A 21,780-nucleotide genomic window follows, 5' to 3' on the forward strand; every position below is an offset into this window, starting at 1 on the left:
TGTCACTAGTTCAGGTGCCCTGAAATGCCTGATGTTGGAAGAACTTGCCATTTCAGATTCCCCATCGACCATGAAGGGTGAAAAGAGTCTCCTGATCTGTTTAAAACTTTATTTATTTATTCACTTATTTTTGGCTGTGCTGGGTTTTCTTTGCTTCCTGGGCTTTTCTCTGGTTATGGTGAGTGGGGGATACTCTCTAGTTGCGATTCATAGGCTTCTCACTGGGGAGCACAGACTCTGGGAGTGCAGGGTTCCGTAGTTGCAGCTCCCTGGCTCTAGAGCATAAACTCAAGGGTTGTTGTCCATGGCTTTAGTTGCCCTGCAGCATGTTGAATCTTCCAGGACCAGGGATCAAACCCATGTCTCCTTCACTGGCAGGCAGATTCTTTACCACTGAGCCATGAGAGAAGCCCTCTCCTAGTCTTATAAAAAGCAGAATCATATAACTTAGAAAGATGGAGTTTGTATCCATTAACAGAGGGACAGATTTTTATGTTGCTTTTTTTTTTAGTGTCAATTTGAATATGCAGACTTGATGGAGATATTGGCTGCATCTTTTTTTTTTAATTGTTTTTGTTTTATAAAAGTCCAGATTTTGAGAAACATATGTATCTGAGATGAAGTGAGCCAACGTTTTGGTCCAGGAAGAAAAGCAGAAAAGAAGAAGCTCTTGGTGATTCTGAATATTAAGTCTTTTCTTTGGAGTCAATAGTAATTTTTATGTCAGTTCTTGTTACAGTAATAGCGGGCACATACATAATAAAGCTTTATTAAAGGTGGACGAGTCCCTGAGAAAATCACCAGTGGTAAGAAGAATAGAAAATGCTTCACCAAAACAGCTTTTAAAATCTCCAACATTTAAATTCTTCTACTCTCTCAAAATTCAGCTTCCCTTAGAAGAATGCCTCCTATTTAAATTTTTTCTTAATAATGTGAAATATCAAATCACTTTTACTTTAATTTTTCTTTTATTTTAAAATGAACTAAACCTCATCCTTCACATGTTTTCACAGTTAAGAGACTTACGATTATGTTGGGAAAATGTAATTTTGGTTATGCTTCCTTCAGAATTTGCTAATGTGAAAAAAGTATCTTTTAAAAAGATGTGATTTAATGAAAGGTCATTTTTTTTTTTTTTTCAGTTCCTCAGAAGATCAAAGCAAAATCGAATAGAATACCATTCTTCCCCAACTTGGGTTAGGTGTTAAGTAGTGCTCTTTGCTACCTTCTTTCTTACTTTTCAGTACAAGGGTACTATTAATAGTTTAGAATATGTGACATAAGGGCTGTACCAATTAAGAGTTACATTTGTTTGCTAGTAACAAAAATTTAGCTACAGTGCTTAAGAACATAAGGGTTTAATTTTCTCTTTTTTAAAAAAAATTTTATTTATTTTTGGCTATGCTGGGTCTTCATTGCTGTGAGGGCTTTTATCTAGTTGTGGCAAGTGGGGGATACTCATGGTTGCTGTATGCAGGCTTCTCATTCTGGTGGCTTCTCTTAGTGGAGCATGGGTTTTAGGCACAGACTTGGGCAGTTGTGGCATATGGGCTCAGTGGTTATGTCTCCTGGGTTCTAGACCGTAGGCTCAGTGGGCTTCGTTGCTCCACTGTATGTGGGACCTTCCCCGACCAGAGATGGAACCCATGTCTCCTGCGTTGGCAGGTGGATTCTTCACCATTGAGTCACCAGGGAAGCCTAAGGGTTCAATTCTCTCAAATAAGAACACAGAGGTAAGGCAGTCATTGCTTAATACTGTAACTCCACAGTGCCATCAGGAATCCAGGCTCATTCTGTCTTTCTGCCCCACCACCCTCAGTTTGTGACTTTTACTGTCAAGGACTCCTCATGATTTAAGAAGGCTGCTGAAGCTCCAGTCATTACATATGAATTCTTATCAGGAAATAAAAGGGAAGACTTCTTGAAAAACATATTAATAGCTTTTACTTATATCCTGTTTGGAGAAGGAAATGGCAACCCACTCCAGTATTCTTGACTGGAAAATTCCACATAGAGAAGCCTGACGGGCTATAGTCCATAGGACTGCAAAGAGTTGGCCACGCCTAAGTGACTGAGCACATACCCTGTTGGCCACTAAGTAGCTAGTATGTAACATAATGCACTGTAAAGTAATAGAATGTAATTTTTCAGTTTAGGCATATTACCCAAGATTCTGTTAGTAAGGAATAAATAAATAATGAATTACCATCAAAAATCCCTGTCACAAGATCTGTGTTTTAGTCTGGCTATTATCTAGTATCAGCTGGACTATGCAACAACAAGAAAGTAACCCTGGGATCTTGGTGACTTGTAACAAAGACATCTTTCTTCCTCACAAAGCCGGATCTAAATAAGCCCCAGTGACTCTGAAGTGTAGCTCCCCTCCATGTGATGATTGCTTCCTTTTATGGCCCCTTCTTCTTAGCATGTGGCTTCTGGGATGCTGAGATAAGGGGACATATAACTGAAGGATCTCCCAAGGGTTATTCACTGTGCCAGCATGGGAGTGACACGCGTCACTTCTGCTTACTGTCTTCTGGACAAAACTAGTCATATCAGTTCAGTTCAGTCACTCAGTCGTGTCCAACTCTTTGCAATCCCATGAATCGCAGCATGCCAGGCCTCCCTGTCCATCACCAACTCCCGGAGTTCACCCAGACTCACGTCCATCGAGTCAGTGATGCCATCCAGCCATCTCATCCTCTGTCGTCCCCTTCTCCTCCTGCCCCCAATCCCTTCCAGCATCAGAGTCTTTTCCAATGAGTCAACTCTTCCCATCAGGTGGCCAAAATACTGGAGTTTCAGCTTTAGCATCATTCCTTCCAAAGAAATCCCAGGGCTGATCTTCAGAATGGACTGGTTGGATCTCCTTGCAGTCCAAGGGACTCTCAAGAGTCTTCTCCAACACCACAGTTCAAAAGCATCAATTCTTCGGCGCTCAGCCTTCTTCAGAGTCCAACTCTCACATCCATACATGACCACAGGAAAAACCATAGCCTTGACTAATCATATAGTCCCTTCCAATTGCAGTGGGGCTAGGAAGTACCATCGTTCTACTAGTCAGGAAGGATCCTATGGTGATGAGTTTGTCTATGCAATTTAGTCCTATTTCCAAACTAAGCCAGTTGGATTCAACAGGTCCTAGGCAATAGGATAGCCTGTTTTTCATTAGTAACCATCTATCAAGTGGTTACTATGCACCAAAGCATGGTGTCACATGCTGAAGGCACAGATGTGAAAAAGATGCAACTCCTCTTTCCAGGAATTTATTGACTAATAAAGAAGATACACACATCTGTGGAATAATAATGACAGTAAAAGTAAAAAAAATCAGGTGCTCTGGGAATTGAAAGTTGGGAGAATACCTTCTAGTTGATGCCCAGGGAAAGGTTTTTGGAGGAAATGATATTTAAACAAGTCCTTAAAAGATTAGCAGAATTAGCCTAGGTGATGTGGTCCGATCAATAGTGTCTCTCTCAAGGAGTTTTCTGAATCAGTAGGAATGTTAGGCTGTAATTTCAATGGTGCCAGTGTCTAGCTATTTGATCGTCAACAAGTTTTTCCCTTGTGTAAGATGAAAGAATCGGATAAAACAGTCTCTATTGTTTGTTTCACGTCTAATACTCTGTGATTTTCCAATTCTTAAACCAACATTCTAAAAGCCTAATGATGTGATTGAGGAATATGTGGACAGTGAAACCTTCAAAGCAGAAGTACAGTCAATGTTCTTTGACATACATTTGGAAAATAGAGAAATGTAGAAGAAAAGTCTAAATATCAGGTGATATCTATCTCATTCTCATGTTTTATTGCAGCTTCTTCCAGGATTTCTGATGCACAGGTTTAAAGATTTCGTTTTGCTTTTTTATTTTAGATATAGTTACCAAATAGAGCATGGACTATATTATAGCAGACTTTAGTCAGTCTCTTAGTATGTTACTGCAAGAATTTTTTCCCATGTTATTTAAAACTCTTTAGAAATAAGAGAAAATATGATAAAAATGATGTTTATGTCCGTTTCTATGCTTCCTTGTGATAAGCTATTTAAAAGTCAGGTTTCTCTCATGTACTAGTGAAGCTTGTGTGCTGTGCCAAGTCATCAGTCGTATCCGACTCTTTGTGACCCCGTGGACTGTAGCCCTCCAGGCTCCTCTGTCCATGGGATTTTCCAGGCAAAAATACTGGAGTGGGTGACCATGTCTTTCTCCAGGTCATCTTCCCGACCCAGAGGTCAAACTAATGTCTCTTGTGGCTCCAGAATTGGCAGGCCGGTTTTTTACCGCTACTGCCACCTGGGAAGCTTAGTGAAAATGAAATAATATTGTAGTAGCTTTAATCTTGTAATAGCAGACATTGGGTGGCTTTTATTATAGTTTGTTTGTTAAAAATTGTAACTCACATTTGTTGTACATGAATTACATGTCAGTAACTCTAACAAGTGCTTTGGAGAGACTATTGACTCACTGATCCCAGAATCAGATAGTGTAGATAAGAAACCTGCAATTTAGAGAGATTACATAACTTGCTTAAGGTCTCATAACTAGAAAGTGACTGAACCGAGATCCACACTTTCATTTCTGCATTTCGAGAGCCTGCATCGTACTACTGCATGGTACTGTCTGTCTCTGCTGCAAATGGCAAACCAAACTTGCTAGGGATAAGCAAAAAGGTGATGTGACTAAAGCTCAGAGGTAGCTCTCACTTCAGGAAGTCAGGAAACAGGTTTCCCTCTTGCCCGTCTTGTTCTTGATCATTGTATCTTGGCTCTCTGCTCAGCTCTGTGTTTCCTTCCCTTACTATTACGTATTCGATGTGGACGCCTCTGGTACTTCTCACAGTTGGTGATTTAAGTGGCACGTTGTTGTTCAGTCCCTCAATGTGTCCAATGATCCCACAGACAGCAAGTGTGCCAGGCTTCCCTGTCCTTCACCATCTCCTAGAGTTTGCTCAAACTCATGTCCACTGTGTCAGTGATGCCATCCAACCATCTCATCTTCTGTCATCCCATTCTCCTCCTGCCTTCAATCTTTCCCAGCATCAGGGTCTTTTCCAATGAGTCAGTTCTTCTCATCAGGTGGCCAAAGTATTGGAGCTTCAGCATCAGTCCTTCTAGTGAATATTCAGGATTGATTTCCTGAATAAGGGGCAAGAGAGCCTTCTTTTCCAAAGTGTTGTTAAAAATTCAGTAGTCAAGACTCATTGGGCCTCCCAGGAGGTGCCAGTGGTAAAGAACTTGCAGGAGACCTAAGAGATGCTATTTCATCCCTGGGTCAGTAAGATCTCCTGGAGAAGGGAATGGCAATGCACTCCAATATTCTTGCCTGGAGAATCCCCATGGACAGAGGAGCCTGGCAAACTAGAGTCTATGGGGGTCACAAAAGAGTCAGTCGGACATGACTGAAGCTACTTAGTCTGCCGCAGAGTCCCATTGACTTGGCTTTTCCATGTGGCCATCCCTGACTGAATCACAATTATAGAGTATAGAATATTCTGACGTCCTGAGTATCAATCGCAGGACCATCCTTTGAGTTGATTAGGACTGTCAGGGGCAAATTTTAGCTCTGTCCAAGAGGGACAAGAGGGGTGGATAGTCTTCAAAGCTCAACTAGGGCATTTTTGTCAAAAGAAGGCCAAATGGGTGCTGGGCAGGCAAAACCAACCACGGCCCTCCATGTTGGCTTCCACAGTTTCTCCTCATGAAATTGTGTGTGTGTGTTTTAAGTTCCCCTGCCTCCAAAAGAGCTTATACTTTGCCATGTGGTGTTACCTCCCAAGAACACTTCACTTATGTCTTAGAAAAATAAATACACAGCCAATTTGCAGATTATACCTTCCTTAGTTCTGCTATAAATTATATGACTTGTTCTTGGCAAAGCCTGAAGTCAAAGCTGGCTTTTTCCCACCCCCTCACCAACTTGAAGAATGAGCGGCATTCACTGAAGTTGTGTGCCCGGAATGAATTTGCCCACCTGAAGGGGATACCTACATTTATGGGAAGAATGGCAACTTTTTAAATAGTTCCAAGCATCCATTCCACTGTGAGAAGCTTACAGGCAAGTAGGAAATATTTTTTTCTTTTAAACCTGGGCCAAACCTTCACTTACAATATTTATAAAATTTGTGAATCTGGAGGAAACCCATTATGGTCACCTTCACCGCATTAAAATTCCAAAATTTTCTCAGTGTGTTCCATGTGGTTTGAGAACAACATGATGTATAGAATTCCAGCAGTAGGAAAAGACAAAATCAGAAGTAGAAAAGTCTGGGTTCTAGGTTTAACTCAGATCCTAACCAGCAGGGTGGTCTCAGATTGGTCCCATTGTGTCCCTGGTTCTTGGTTTCTTCTTTTTTAAATGAAGAATTCAGTTTGTATGTGTTATGAAGTCCCAGCTCAGCTACCCATTAGAAATACAATTCACTGGGCCATTGGAACTATTCATGGGGGTTCAGCCAGTCTCAGCTGATTGAGTCTTTTCAATATCGTTTTGCCAAATCCTTTTGGTTTCTATTCCTGGCTAGAATTAACCTGCTCTGTACTATTCTCTTCTTTACCTAAATATGTTATATAGAGAATAACTATGTAAGGAAGTCTAGTAAATTTTATTTGGGGAGCTTTATTTTAAGATTTTTCTTGTTGTAACTGAAATGCATCTAAAAATTTGGGAATTCCTGATCAAGCTTCATTCATTGAGTAAAACTTCCTTGGTCTTCTTTAGTCTCAAGACGGAAAACGCAATGACAACCCACTCCAGTACTCTTGTCTGGACAATCCCATGGACGGAGGAGCCCGGTAGGCTGCGGTCCATGGAGTCACAAAGAGTCAGACACGACTTCGCTTTCACTTTTCACTTTCATGCATTGGAGAAGGAAATGGCAACCCACTCCAGTGTTCTTGCCTGGAGAATCCCAGAGACGGGGTAGCCTGGCGGGCTGCCGTCTATGGGGTTGCACAGAGTCGGACACGACTGAAGTGACTTAGAAATAGCAGCTGTCTTAAGAACGCTCTGGTCAAGGATTCTGTTGCTTGTTTGGTGCTAAGCTGGGCCACTATACTGATTCCTTCTGATCTGGGGAACAAAGTCTGCCAGGATTTCCTGCTATGTCCCACCATTTACATATTTTAAAAAATCTTGTCTATTAGGAAATGTGAGGAATGTGGGGTTCTCATATATGTTCATCTATCCACCATTTATTGAGTGCCTATTATCTACCAGCTGCTGTGAGAGGAACACATTTACTGACACAAATTCAAATAAATAGCCCTGGCAGATGAGGGCTTTCTTTAAAGCACAGGAAACATAACTGAAACCTAATTTCTTTAAGTCTGATTTGAGAAAATATAATTCCACTCATTGCTCCTAATTTTCCTGTTTCCTGTAGCCTTTTATACTTGTATTTTTTTTTACATTGAGATATAATTCATATAACATAAAAGTCAACTGTTTTAAATTGTGCACTTTGGTGGTTTTTAGTATAGTCATTATGTTGTATAATTATCAAAACTATCTAATTCTAGAATATTTTCATCACCCTAAAAGGAAACCCCATACATACTAGCAGATTTGAACCCTACCCCTTCATCCCCTGTCAACCACCGATCTATTTTTTGTCTTTATGGATTAGCCCATTCTGAACGTTTCATATTATGAAGTCATACTGTGTGTGGTCTGTTGTGTCTGGCTTTTTTCACTTAGCATAATGTTTTCAAGGTTCATCCATATTGCAGCACTTCATTTTTCATTGCCAAATGACATTTCATTATATGTTATATGGATATGCCATATTATCTTCATCCATTAACCATCTGATGGACTTTGGGGTCATTTATACTTTTTGGTGGGACTTCCCTGGTGGCTCAGAGGTTAAAGCATCTGCCTGGAATGCGGGAGACCCGGGTTTGATCCCTGTGTTGGGAAGATCCCCTGGGGAAGGAAATGGCAACCCACTCCAGTACTCTTGCCTGGAGAATCCCATGGAAGGAGGAGCCTGGTAGGCTACAGTCCATGGGGTCACAAAGAGTCGGACACAACTGAGCAACTTCACTCACTCACTCATACTTTTTGGTTATTATGAATAATGTTGATATGGACATTTATTTATAACTTGTATGAATGAATATTTTCACTTCTTTTGGGTATATATCTAGGAGTGGACCTATTGGGTTATATGGTAATTCTACTTTTTAATTTTGCAAGAACCTACCAAGCTGTTTTTCCAAAGTGGCTATACCATTTTACATTCCCATCAGTAATATATATATATATATTTTTTTTTTTTTGGTTGTCTTTAATAGAAAATATTTGTAACCACCCCAGGAGTTAGGTTAGTAGTTTTCTTCCCAGTTTATTGGTGAGGGCACTAGAGCAATAACCTGAAAAATGCCTTCCTGGGGCCCAGATCCTTGTTTCTTCATTTTTTCAGCATCCACCGATTCACTGTTCTGTTCCCGGCATTGTTCCCAGTTCTGTGGATGCAGAGATGAGTAAAATATGCTGTCTGTGAAGTGTTGAATCGAGTCTGTGAAACTTCTGTTGAAATATTTAAAATGGTAAAAGCTCCCATTCATGTGACTTGGTTTAGATGGAATCTGCTCAGAGTCTTAAGGATGGACCTAAACAAATATCCCTTGATTGGATGATTTTTGGACGATGTTCCTAGTATCCACGGTAAGCTATCAGTTCATGTTTTCTTTTCTTAGTGGAGAAAATGTGTTAGCGTCTGGCATTTGCTGTGTCTCTGAAATGGACAATTTTATAGTGGAATCATCTAATCCCAGGAATTTGGGAATAAGTATATAACTTATGTTGAAAAGAGTAACAATCCTGAACATGTGTATAGTTTTTCACCATTGCCAAGGCTGCTTTGTATGTGTTACCGTGTCTTCTTTGATCGCAGTCCTGTGAAGTAGGCCAGGCAAACACAGGTTATTTCCATTTCATGGGTCACTGAACCTCAGGGAAGCAGAGTACTTTGCCCTGGCTCACACGAATAAGCCAGAAGAAGACCCTTAGCTAGAGAAGTCATTCCCAAATACCATTTCTTGGACTGGTGCCAGGAAGGGATAGAGTTCACTGATTCATGAGCAAGTGAGAAAGTAAGGCAAAGTCGTGAGGTTTTCACATCACTAAATGTATTTGATTTTAAGAACTGCCTTTTAGTCTAAAATTAAGTATTGGCTTACAGAAAAACCCAAATGAACCTTTTGGCCAACCCAATACCTCTTATTTCTACATTAGTTAGTAAAATGTCTGTTTTATTTATTGAATGTGGTGATGGTAGATAGCAACATTTCTGTAATTTTTATTTGAAAAGAAAATGTTGGTAATTTTCATTAACAAAACTTTTTTTTTGTTTTTAAACTGTTTCATGAAATCTCCAGAGCAGAGTCAGGCCTGGTACAATGATTCCTGATTAATCACTTTTTTACTTTCTCCTGGGCACCTTCTTCTAGTTAAAGTAGAAAATATGTCCTTTTAGAGATGTAGTCATTTTTCCTATGTACTTATGTCACATGCAACTTTAGTACGTAGTCTCCTGGTTTTCAGCTAAACCCTTGTAGGCAATTATATATCGGAGATTCAAAGGCTGGTGGGACACCCTTGCAGGCAGAATGACCTACTCAGTCTTCTGTTCTTGATTGTAGGTAAGTATGTCTTGTTGTTCAGTTTGTTAATTATTCTTGCTTTTTTTTTTTTTTTTTGGCAGTGGGGAGAGGAGGTTGGACAAGACATTTTTAGTAAAATGCAATTGACTGTATTTGAAAAGATGTAGCAATTATTCATTTGATGAATGGTTCTCCATCTGGTAGAAAGCAAGACTCAACCCGAACAGTATGTGTGACTTGCCTACATCACATACCAATGAGAGGAACTAGAAGTGGAAAGCCTTCTATTTCTAAATATTACTCATCTACTTCAAAATGTAATCGTGGGAACGACATGCAAATTACCAATGGAAAAAAAATCCTCTTGACTCTTTAAAACACTGAGCAAAAAGATGTAGCAGGATTAAATCATCCTCAAGTCCCCTTGCTTGTTGCACTGGGTTTGTGGGAGGGAAGGGATTTCTGTGCCAGATACCCGCTCTCCTAAAGGAGACTTCCCCAAAGCCAGAAGACTTGCTCCAGCTTTAGGGTTACTACACTCAAATACACCTGGAGAAAGAGTACTATGAAAAGTAAATCCTGGTTCTGTAAGGTGGAACTTTGGATTTATAAATATCCATGAGTGGCAGAGCTTCCACACTCCTCAAACTTCTGGACTAGAACCTACCTGTTCCTCTTGTTGCCCTTTCTAGGGTAGTGTTTATGTGTATTATAACTTCCTTCTCACTCAGTTCTCATAAAGACTTCATAGGTAGGGATATTCTCATTCCCATTTTATAGATAAAGAGCCCAAGGCACAGAGAAGTTAAGAAACTTGCCCAAGGTCACACAGTGGCAAGGTCTGTATTTGAACCTGACAATTGAGCATCAGAGGTCATCTGTGAATCCCTGTGTGGTGCTGCTTTCTATGGCTAAGTGGCATTTTTTCACTTTCCCCTAAATGCAGCATGTTTTCTTACATGAATAGTCAGTAATCTAAACTAGAAAATAGATTGAAAGTTTTCAGGGCACTTGGCTGGCTGGTGAGATCATTGCAAATGTAATAGAAAGACTGGTGACTTTGAGGTTAAACAGTTGAACTCATTTTTATTTCCCCAAACTTTAAACTTTTATTTTGTATTTGGGTATAGCTGATAAAAAATGTTGTGGTAATTTCAGGTGAATAGCAAAGGGACTCAGCCATGCATGTATATGTATCCTTTCTCCCCTAAAACCCTCTCCCATTCAGGCTGGCACATAACATTGTGAACTCACCTATTTTTTGCAGCCATTTTCTAACAGTGTTAACTTGTCTAGTTGGTTAACTTTAAAAGCTTCAACTTTCTCCTTTGTACACTAGTGATAATAATTCAATGACATGTCCCATGAAGAAGTCATGGTAGGATGAAGGATGTAGGTAAAGTTTCAGGAAGAGGATGGCATGCAGCACACTCTACATGGAACACAAGTATACACCCGTTTTCCCCTCACCCTCACTCCTTCCCACTTCACCCTTTCTGCCACTCAAATGCTTAGATAAGCTTGGTTAGTCCTCCATTGAAATGAATGGCCCCACATCATCTGCAGCTTAATATGAAGGAGGGCAAGGGTAAATCCCACGAGAAGCTGCATAATATAGAAGAAAGAACTCAGAAAGGAAACAAGTGTCAAGTGTAACATTCTCTGAGGAGACCAGAAATACCATCAAGATGAGAAAGTGGGTCTACAGAACCCTGAACTGTCCCCATTGAGGGTTCATACCAAAAGGAAGTGAAAAATTGAGATTAAAGGACAGACATTAGAAACTAGTCCCATCTCCCACATGCTCTTGAATGAAGAAGTAGAAGTGTGGGCTGGCAAGGTCACTCCTGTGTGATGTGATCCCACCAAAGGCCTCAAGACTCTACCCATTCACCCTGGGGCCTTCTTCAGATAACCTTCAAAATGTACCAAGTTCAAGGAGATGCCCTTCATTCTCTAGTTTTGTTTTAAAAATGTGAATATGGATTATAATTCTTCCCATTCCTAAAATATGTATCATCATAGGGAAGGATGGCCTCATATACTCAGAAGTTATATTTTCTTACCTCTCCTGGGCAAAAATAAATTTGTTTAGTAGTAACTAAATAGCAGAGGTGATATTTTAGAGAATCTAGTAATTAAAAAAAATCTTTTCATGCTCTATTTAAAAGGATAAGGCAACAATATTAAGGATAATTTTGAAAATAGGATTTAAAAAACCAACCAGGATTCTGCCAACTTAAATTTCTATTTTAATTTCCATATACTAGGAAGTTTATATCATATATTTATTTCAGGTATTAAATTTTAGTCTTTTCATATATAGACATTTTGCATGATTTCAATCATAGGTTATATGCCATTAGGTATATCACAGGTTTAGAAATCTGCATCTATATTCCATACAATTGTCATTTTAATGGCATAAGTGGGAAAGGATAGTATATGTTCCTCTTAGGAATGCGAAGAGAGTGACTCCCAGGCACAATCATAATGATGTGACATCATTTGGTGATTGATACTAGTTTTGCCCAGTTATAGATAATGCTGAGGCACCAAAGAATGGTTACAGCTGCTAGAAACAGAGACCCAACTATAGTATTTTAAACACATGACAAAGAAAAAAAAAAAAGCCAATGGAAGGCTGTTCAGTTCTGATGTTTGCAAGATGTCAGTGGCCAAGGCTATTTCTGTTTTTCTGCTTTGCCATTCTTTTTGCATGGCTTTCAAGTTCAAAGTTACAATATGGCTGCTTGAATTATAGCTTTCATGTCTGAATTCCAGGCAAGAAGCAGGATGAAGAGAAAGGCAAAGGTGTCCCTTCCCCACCTTTACCATCTACTTCTTTTTAAAGAGCTTCCCCAAAGTTCCCTGTCAAAGAACCTCATGAATTGTGTGATTTTGGGTAAATCACATAAACTCTTGGAGGTTTCACTTCTTCACTGATAAACCAACAGGAGTCATTTCTACCTCTCAAACATATGTGTGTGTTTGCTCAGTTGTGTCAGACTCTTTGTGAGTCTTTGGACCGTAGCCCTCCAGGATCCTCTGTCCATAGGATTTTCCTGGCAAGAATACTGGAGTGGGTTGCCATTTTCTCCTCCAGGGGATCTTCCTGCCCCAGGGATCAAATCCATGTCTCCTATGGCTTCCGCATTGCAGGCAGATTCTTTACCCACTGAGTGATTGGGGCTTCCCCCTACTTTGCAAGGTGTATGTGAAAGAATACTGCAAATCCAAAAATGCTGTCTAAATGCAAGGACTAAATTAAAACAGTGCTTGTGCTCCAATGCAGATTGCAATAGCTGCAATAGTTCATATTTCTGTGTTCTTGTTGCAGAAGAGCACATTGTGTTTATTTATAATCACTCCCTTTCCCCATCCTGAAGTGTTTTTGAGACAGAGAGAAAGCAGAACTGGACTGTGTTTGGTTCATGTGAGTGGGAAGTCTGAGGACTATGAGACTCCAGCCAGTGGTAGAAGTGATCAGAGTTCAAAGCTGCTTCCTCATGCCTCCATGTCTTTGTCGTCTGGGAGATGGAATAGAACGTTGGAAAAATCCTAAACTCAGAGGCTGAAAAAGTCCTAATGTAGTTCCTTGAGAACTAGCAGATCTCCAGGCCAAGTCTGCTGTGTGTGGCCCTGATCTTTGTGATTAAAATGGTAAGCTCCCTGAGGGCAGGAATTCTATCTCTGTGTTCCTTTGTATTCCAATTCTTTGAACCTAGAAGGACCTGGGTAAAAAATCTATTTATTAATTCTAGCCCCACCTTGAAGACAGAGTCATTCTTACATGTGACTTATTTAAGCTCTTGTGCCACTTAACCTGTTATGATTAACTGGAGCCACAAAGGACTAGGTGGGTTGAAGCATATTTTTGAATAAAAATAATTATAAGATAAATAAGCACTAGGGATAGACCATACATGATTAACATAATTAACAGTGCTGTATGTCATATATGAAAGTTGCTAAGAGAGTAAATCCTGAGTTCTTGTCACAAGAAAAAAAATTTCTGTTTCTTTAATTTTGTGTCTACATGAGATGATAATGTTCACTAAACTTTACTGTGATACTTGTTTCATGATGTATGTGAATCAAACCACTATGCTATACACTGTGATCTTAGCACAGTGCTGTATGTCAATTATATCTCAGTAAAACTGGAGGAAAAAAAAAGAGAAAGAAACAAGCAAGGCCAGAGACATATTGCAACAACCAGGCAGAGTACTGATAGCCGCTCAGAATGAAAGCTGTACAAACCTGGACACTGACTGGACGGTGGAGGCGGGCTGGTGAAGGGAACAAGAAGCGAAGATGACTTTGAGATTTGAGCCTGGGTGATGGGAAGAATGGTTCTGTGACCAGAAAAAGGGAAGCTGGGGCTATGAGCTGGGCTGGGGGAGGGAAGATGAAGATGATGAGTTGCAAGTGCTGAATTTGAGACGCTTAGGGATGTGGTGCACATATCAAGGAGTTAGGTGGAAATGTGTATTTCAAAGGAGAGAGTAGGATACACATCAACAAATAAAAGCATAGTGAGTCAGCTGCTTTGTGGAGTGTTGGCCGGAGTTCTCAGCAGTAGATGAACTTTGTGGGAAGGAGAGTGGAGCAGAGATTCCTTGCTTAGGGTCTGTGGGGAGGCTTGTGGGCTGTGAACTCCTTCACATTTTAAGCAGAATGTTGTGTATTTGCAAAAGCCCACAATTATATTGGCTTATTTATCCTAAACAAGGTTACAAACCATTACTACATATAGAAAGAGGTGGACTTAGATGGTGCTTATGGAATTTATACATAGTTATTTCTGCCTAAAATAACCCAATCAACCTCTGCATTCCTGACTATCATCCCTCAGACTACAGTGGTTGTTGTCTTTACCACGGCAGACTCTTAGATTAGGATTATTTTAAAATGTTTCTTCTTGCCAAGACAATTCAGTATGGAAAGAACAGTCTTTTAAAGAAAATGGTTCTGAGATAACTAGATATCCACATGTGAAAGAATTAATCTGGACCCTCTTACACCATGTATAAAAGTTAACTCAAAATTGATCAAAAACCTAAATATAAGAGCTAGAGTATCAGACTCTTAAAAGAAAAACACCTTGTAAGGTGTAAATCTTAAAACCTTGGTGTAAATCTTAGATAGGTACCTTAAGCACAAGAAACCAAAGAATAAGTTGGGCTTTTGTAAAATTCAACCTTTGTGCTTCAAAGACTCTGTCAAGGAAGTGAAAAGACAACCCACAGAATGGTAGATATTTGCAAGTCATATTGCAAAGATCTGATAAGGATCTTACACATCCAGAACATATAAAGAATTCTTACAACTCAACAATAAAAAGAAAAATAACCCACTTAACAATAGCAAAGGACTTGAATAAATACATCTCCAAATAAAACAATTAACCAATAAGCACATGAAAAAATACTCAATATCATTAGTTATCAGAGAAATGCAAATCAAAAACACGCGAGATACTACTCCATATTCACTGGTTTGGGTGATAATAATAATCAACAACAACAGATAACATGTTGGCAAGTATGTAGAGAAGTTGGAATCTTCATACACTGCAGATGAGTGTAAAAAAGGTACAGCCACTTTGGAAAAACAGTTTGGCAGTTCCTTACAAAGTTAAACAGAGTTACCATCAGTCAGTCAGTTCAGTTGCTCAGTCGTGTTCGACTCTTTGCGACCCCATGAATTGCAGCACGCCAGGCCTCCCTGTCCATCACCAACTCCCGGAGTTCACTCAAACTCACGTCCATCGAGTCAGTGATGCCATCCAGCATCTCATCCTCTCTCGTCCCCTTCTCCTCCTGCCCCCAATCCCTCCCAGCATCAGGGTCTTTTCCAATGAGTCAACTCTCCAACAATTCCATTCCTAGATATAAACCCAAGATAATTAAAAACATATTTTCACAAGCTTGCACACAAATATTCACAGCAGCATTATTCATAATAGCTCCAAAGTGTAAACAACCCAAATGTTCATCAGTTGATGAATGAATAGATAAAACATAATGTAGTCATACAATGGAATATATACTATTCAGCCATAAGGAGGAATGAAGTACTGATCTATGCTATGATATGCATGAACCTTGAAAATAATATAAGTGAAAGAAACTGTACGTATTGTATGATTTCATTTAAATGAAATATCTAGGATAGACAAATCTGTTGAGACAAAACGTGGATTAGTGATTGACAGAAGCTGGGGGAGGAGAAGAATAGGGAGTGATGACCAATGGGTATCAGGCTTCTTTTTGGGGTGATGGCAATGTTCTGGAATTGGTGATGGTGGCTGGGAATACAATAAAAATCATCAGTTGATTTTGTGGTATGTGAAACTGTATCTCAGTAAAAAGTATTCTTAAGTCTTTTTTGATTCTGATTGTCTGATTGCTTTTTAAATGGGATGGAAAATAATATTCATTATCCAAAAAGAAGGAATTGCATGACCAAAGTCATAGGGATAGGAAAGTAAAGAGAGATTTTTAAGGAATAGTGTATTTAGATGGAACATTGGTGTGTATCTGGAGGAGTCAGGAGATGAAACCCAAATGGTAAATTGGGGCCAGAGTAATCAAGTCAGCCAGTCTCTGAATGAGTCATAAATACTCATGAGGACTTACTTGGTGCCTGCCACTACTTTGAGTGCTTGAACAAAAAGATCTGCTCCCTACACACAGAGGGCTCAGCCGTCTTGCTCTGGTGATATTAAACAAATATTTAATTCAAATTCAATTAAGCAATTATAAGGGTGAGAAGGGCTGGAAGTTCAGAGGACTATGGAAACGTGATGGTGGGAATCCAGGGAAGTTATCGCAAGAAAGGGGAAGTTTCAGCTGAAGAGGATCTGACCTTCAGGCTAGCAGATTTTGACCAAACAAGTTGGAAACTGGTAGCCATTTAAAGGGGTCAATGCCCCCAGGGGAGATAGGCGATTAGAGCAATGACAGAGGAAGATGCAGCCAGCGGTGACATACTTACCATGCAAGGCTCTTTGGGGTGCCAGTCTGGCCCCAAACACCCTGTACTGCCAGTGAAGCAGGGGCAGGAAGAACATGTTTTCAACAGTGACAGTCTGCTGAAAGTAATTCATCACGAGCCCTTCCTGGCTTTTTCTTTTTTTGGGTCAGGCAGATAGAAAAGTCATCATACAGCTTCATGTTCCAGGGTCACTTCTTTATCTTGAATTTGCTCCAATGGGAGTTGTGAAAATGAGCTGCTAGACCATGATGCATATATCCTTTAAGTGTGTGTGTGTGTGTATGTACCATGTCAGGGAAAGGTGGAGAGCAGGGTTTTGAGAACAATACTGTGAAACAAATTCTGCCTCTCTCTTTGTATCTATAAATTATCACTACCTATATATATTTGTCTCTCAGTCTTGTGTGGGAGGTGCCGGGGGACACAGATGTGGATGACATGTGGGCTGGACAAGGGACTTCCTATCTATTGAGAGACATAGGTCAAACACAACTATAATGTGACGATTGGAAATAGAGGGTGAGAGAGGCTAGTTCCAACAGATAGGGAGGAAAAAAAAAATTTCATTGAGTGAGAATTCCCATGCCAACTTTAGACTGTAAGCTTCTTAAAGACAGAGGCTGACTTTTTTTTTTTTTTTTTTTTTTTCCCATTCACACTCCTGGGAGGCCCCTGAGCCCTGGATGGATTCAGCTGACTCACTGATAAGTCCTGCAGACTTTTGCTTCCTGGTTCCAGACCTGCGTGCTGGTCACTGACACCCTTTGTTTCATATTGAATAACTCTGTTTCTAGGTCTGGTGCTTGTTAGGAGGTCTGGAGCAATTCTTGTGTTTATTGAAAAAAAAGATACTATTGAGAGGAAATTTGGTAATAATATAGCAAACATCCTGCCTGACCTTTACATTCTGCTCCTCTTCCCCCTCCAGCCCCAGGTTCTCGTACAAACCATCACTGGAGGTCCTAAAGTCCTAGAACCATTACTTCTTGGGCAAATCTGTTTCTTGGACAGTTGGAGCTTGGCCTGTGGCCTGGCTACCGGCATTTCTCTTTTTCTAGGATTGTGTATCTGGAAAGGAGAGCGACCTAGCCAGTTGGGGTGGGCACAGTGTTTTGAAAAGTGGGAGCTTGGGAATGAATCATCGAGGGGTCCCCCTGGCGAGTAGGAGCTTCCTCTTTCAGCCAGTAGGAAGCAAAGATGTTAAGTCACCAGGACCACTCTGTTGTGCTGGTTGCTATTGGTTTCTTTTGTTTAAAAAAAAAAAGCAAAGTGGCAGTTTGCTAAAGAAGCTTTTGTTTGGTGGGAAAAGTGCTTCTACCTTAGACAGGAAAGGCGTCAGCAGTGGCAGGAGGCGGCCCTGGGCAGTCTTCCCATGGAGCCATCTGGTGGTTCTTCGCTGTAAGTGCGGCTCCTGGAGCTGCCTCCCCGTGGGCTGAGCTCCCTCGCTCAGTGTTTCTCTCCCTGGAGAAATAGCCTCCCCAGCTCAGGGAAGAGACCCCTCTCCATGACACTATACCCGACGGCTGCCCACTTTGATTTTTCTTCATTGTGGCTCTCAAGGGCCCACACGACTTGTCCTGGGGCTTCCACCCTTCTCCTCCTATATCCAGACAGACTCCTCAAGCTCCAGGTCCCCTCGGCCCTTCTGCTGTCCCTGGGGCCCTTTGCATTCCCTTCTCTCTGCTGAGGTTGCCTTTCTCTAGCAGCTTCTCAAGTCTGGCTTCTTCTCTGTGCTCATATATTACCTCCAAGCTTTCCCTGGTTAGGTCTAGTTTACTTCTCTCTCTAAAGCAGTCCTTGCACCAAGTCTTTCTCTATCAAAGATTCTTTGCCTTTTTCACTCATAGGCTATTTAGTATCATCTAAAACGATCTCCTTCATTCATGTGCTTTCCCTTTGTTTATTGTCTGACTTAAGTCTGTTTGAGCAGACCCTTGTCTGTTTCATCTGTTTTGAGAAAAATTCCTGACTTGTGTCGGGTGTTCAGTAAATACATGTGGGAAAAAAAAAAAAAAAAAAGAATGAGAATGAAGTCACAAAACATGGAAAGGTAGAAGCCAGAGAGCCTAGAGGGGTTGTCTGAAGTTATTTATGCTGGACCCCTCCTCATTTGCTGCTTCTTTCCAAGTCACAGTCTACTGGAGGCTCTATTTGCATGGCTAGCCTCCATTTTTCTATGTGATTATACTTGGCTGCCAGGAATTTGGTTCTTTCTCACCATCCAACCCTGCTCTCTCCTTATCTTGGTGCAGTTTCTCCTAGTATATATCCGCAAACTCTAATAGCTTTAACAGGGGTTGTATTTATAAGGGAAAGTTGTCTTCCATCTTTGAGGCGCCATGGTTTTTAGATGTTTCCAAGTATTCAATGTAAAAGCATTGAACCATCAAGAGAAACTCATACCTCATCTGATCAAACCCTGCTGGTCAGTTTCTCTCACTGTCGAGAGCACTTGGCGTGCATATCCATGCTCCCTTGGCGGCCAGCAGCTGCCTCTTCTCCTGATGATGACTTTTCATTTCCCAGCCAGCAGCCAAGACTCGACTTGCTCAGCTTCTTCAAGGAAGAGCCCTCAGATTCTGGTGGGGAGGGTGTCAGGTCATTGTTAGCCAGGATTCCTGTGTCTGAGCCCAGACCTGATCAAATGTCCCTGCTCACTCTTTCGTTTTTCTCCATTTTTCATGTTCCTGCTCAGTCTTTTCATTTTTCTCCAACCTTAGGTACCCTAGCATCCACAGGACAGCTGAGAGCCACAGGGGCTTGTTTGCCCTTTGACTGGGGGAGTAACTAGCAGTTTTCATGCGCGTTTCTCAGACTGGAACTTAATAAAATGTCTTTCTACCTTTTATCCTGGCAATGGAAGAGCTGAGAGGGTAGCAGAGGACTTGCTGGGGCTGGAGTTGTTTTCTGAACAGGTTGTGCTGGGGAGGCAGCCCAGGAGGGAGAAGGAAATTAGAATCAGAAAACGCGTGTGCTCAGGGGTCCCTGGAGAACCTGCAGAGAAGCGGTCCCTCACTTTGTAGCCGCAGACTCCTGAGCCCAGAGCAGTGAGATGACTTACTGGGTCAAGGTCACACAGCAAGGCTGTGCGATTTATGGTACTCAGTTCAGTTTGGTTAGGGAAGTAGGAATCCCCTTGGACTTCCCTGGCTTCAGGAACTGGCGCACATGAAGGGTGTCAGGGCTGCTCTAGAGAACCCACATAGTTCTTTGAATCAAGGAGAAATGAGTCAATTGCTAGTTCTTCTTAACTCTTGAACTTTAAAAGTCTAAGTTGTGGTTCAGTATTTGAGGTGGAATGTGCGTTTGCTGAGGAGGTGGAAGGTGACGGAGGATTCAGAAGATTCAGGTGATTAGGTTCTTTGAACTGTCTGTGGGAGGTGGGCGAGCAGGACAGGGAGGTAGGCTTCTCCCCAGTGGTGGTAGAATAAAGCAGTGTTAGTGTGTCAACTGGATGTCAGCTCTTTCCCTCCTGGACTGCGGTGCAAAGAGTATCCAGTCGAGGTTTTCTTTGGCAGAATGACTGCTGTGTAAACTGGAATCAGAGAAAAAAGAATTGCTGCATAGGATTGTCTGTGACAGAAAATCTGTTGTGACCAATTTAATTCAGCTCAATGAGTCATTCTCAAGTATATACCCAGTAGAAAGCCAGATGTATTGTGGGGAATAGGAAGAAAGGCTTGTCAGTACTATGACATCTGAGACTGGTCCATCTTATTAAGAAATCAAGACCCACCTACATGGAGTAGACAGAAAATGAGACTGAAAAGCCTGAATGACAAAAATCATGGTATAAACATTGTATGTTCTGGAAAATGATGAGGAAAAGGAGTCAGGAGAATGGGTTGTGAGGAGGTGAACGTGTGGGAGAGGGCAAGCCACTTATCTGGGGGGGGGCTGGGTCTTCTCGGGGGTGTATCCCCCAGTGTGAGGCTTTGCTCATGGTAGATGCTCAATAAAGACCTTCTCAGTGATGGAGGGAGGGCAGGGTGGACAAGAGCAGAGTGTGTGGAAGTTAGCAGAGGTCTGTGAGGACCAGACCAACCTATCTGAGCAGAGAGAGCAGGAGGGCTGGAATGTTCCAGATACTCAGTTTGGACTTGCTCTGAGGCCCAGGGGAAGCACAGGAGAGGCAGGGTGAGGTGCCTTGGAAGGCACACTCGCCAAAGATTAGGAAGATGTGATGCTGGAGTGGGCTTGCTTTCATTCTGTTTGTCTTAGCTGTTCAACACACCAACTCAGGGTTGTCCCATGATTCTCTTTTGGGTCTATATTCTAGAGAATGCATCTCAGGGTCTGTGCGGGGAGGATACTTGGAGGCAGAGAGGCCTTTTGGCTCCAGGAATTCAGGGGCAGGAGACATGATGAAGGTGGTGGTGATGGGAGCAGCAAGGGAGGGGAGAATTGGGGAGATTTGGAAGTGACTCGGGACGCTTTTAGATAACTTCAGTAGAGGGGGATCAGCACAGTTGGTTTTAGGGGAAGAGAGATTTTTGGAGAGGTGACATTTGGGGTACCAGGTGACTGTGAGATGTCTTAGAAGCAGTCAGAAATGAAAGATTGACTGGATGAAGCAGGGTAGGTAAAAGTGGAGCCTTGACATCAGACCAGGGGTACTTTGAATCCCACTGTAATATTTAGTAGCTGTGTGACCTCAAGCACATGACTTGGGTCAGGTGTCCAGGTCATCCAATTTGCATGAGACTTTCCCATTTTGGCATGTCCTGGGAAACTCCGCAGCCCCAAGCAAACTGGGACAGCTTGCCCTGGACTGTCCTAGTAGGAAAACTGCAAGCCCCTGGTCGTGGAACCCCCGTGGAGGTGGGCAAACCGGGATGGTCAGTAAACCTACTTGAACAGCTTCAGCCTCAGTTTTCTCATCTGAAAAGCAGAAAGAAAAGCTGTTCCTTCTTTGGAGTGTGGTATGGATTCATTGAGCTGGTATGTGTAAAGCACACAGCATAAAAGTTGGCAAAACAAAAAGCTATGAAAAGTTTGTTGAAAGGGTGAGTTAGATCAATCAAGCGGATGAACCAGGTGGGTGCAGAGGGGATGGAAAAGTAACCTGGTGTTGTCATGGGATGAGTGCAGAGTCCTAGGCTTTATGTACAGAACTTGCAGATTGGGATTCTATGTGTATTTATAAAAAAGGGTCTGCCAAGAAAATTAGTAAA

General features: G+C 41.5%; 2 long non-coding RNA genes across 4 annotated transcripts in view; both read left to right on the plus strand.

Moving 5' to 3' along the window:
* The window catches only part of LOC123331376, a 74,073-nt gene extending 65,405 nt beyond the window's left edge, over positions 1-8,668 (plus strand). For both annotated transcript variants that reach the window (XR_006547974.1, XR_006547972.1), the window contains exon 3: positions 8,581-8,668. This is a non-coding gene — a long non-coding RNA (uncharacterized LOC123331376). The remainder of the gene's footprint in view (positions 1-8,580) is intronic.
* A 4,067-nt stretch (positions 8,669-12,735) lies between these two features.
* The window catches only part of LOC102405918, a 68,887-nt gene continuing 59,842 nt past the window's right edge, over positions 12,736-21,780 (plus strand). For both annotated transcript variants that reach the window (XR_003106159.2, XR_003106157.2), the window contains exon 1: positions 12,736-13,267. This is a non-coding gene — a long non-coding RNA (uncharacterized LOC102405918). The remainder of the gene's footprint in view (positions 13,268-21,780) is intronic.

The sequence above is a fragment of the Bubalus bubalis genome, chromosome 23, assembly GCF_019923935.1.
Source record: "Bubalus bubalis isolate 160015118507 breed Murrah chromosome 23, NDDB_SH_1, whole genome shotgun sequence".
NCBI classification, from domain to species: domain Eukaryota; kingdom Metazoa; phylum Chordata; class Mammalia; order Artiodactyla; family Bovidae; genus Bubalus; species Bubalus bubalis.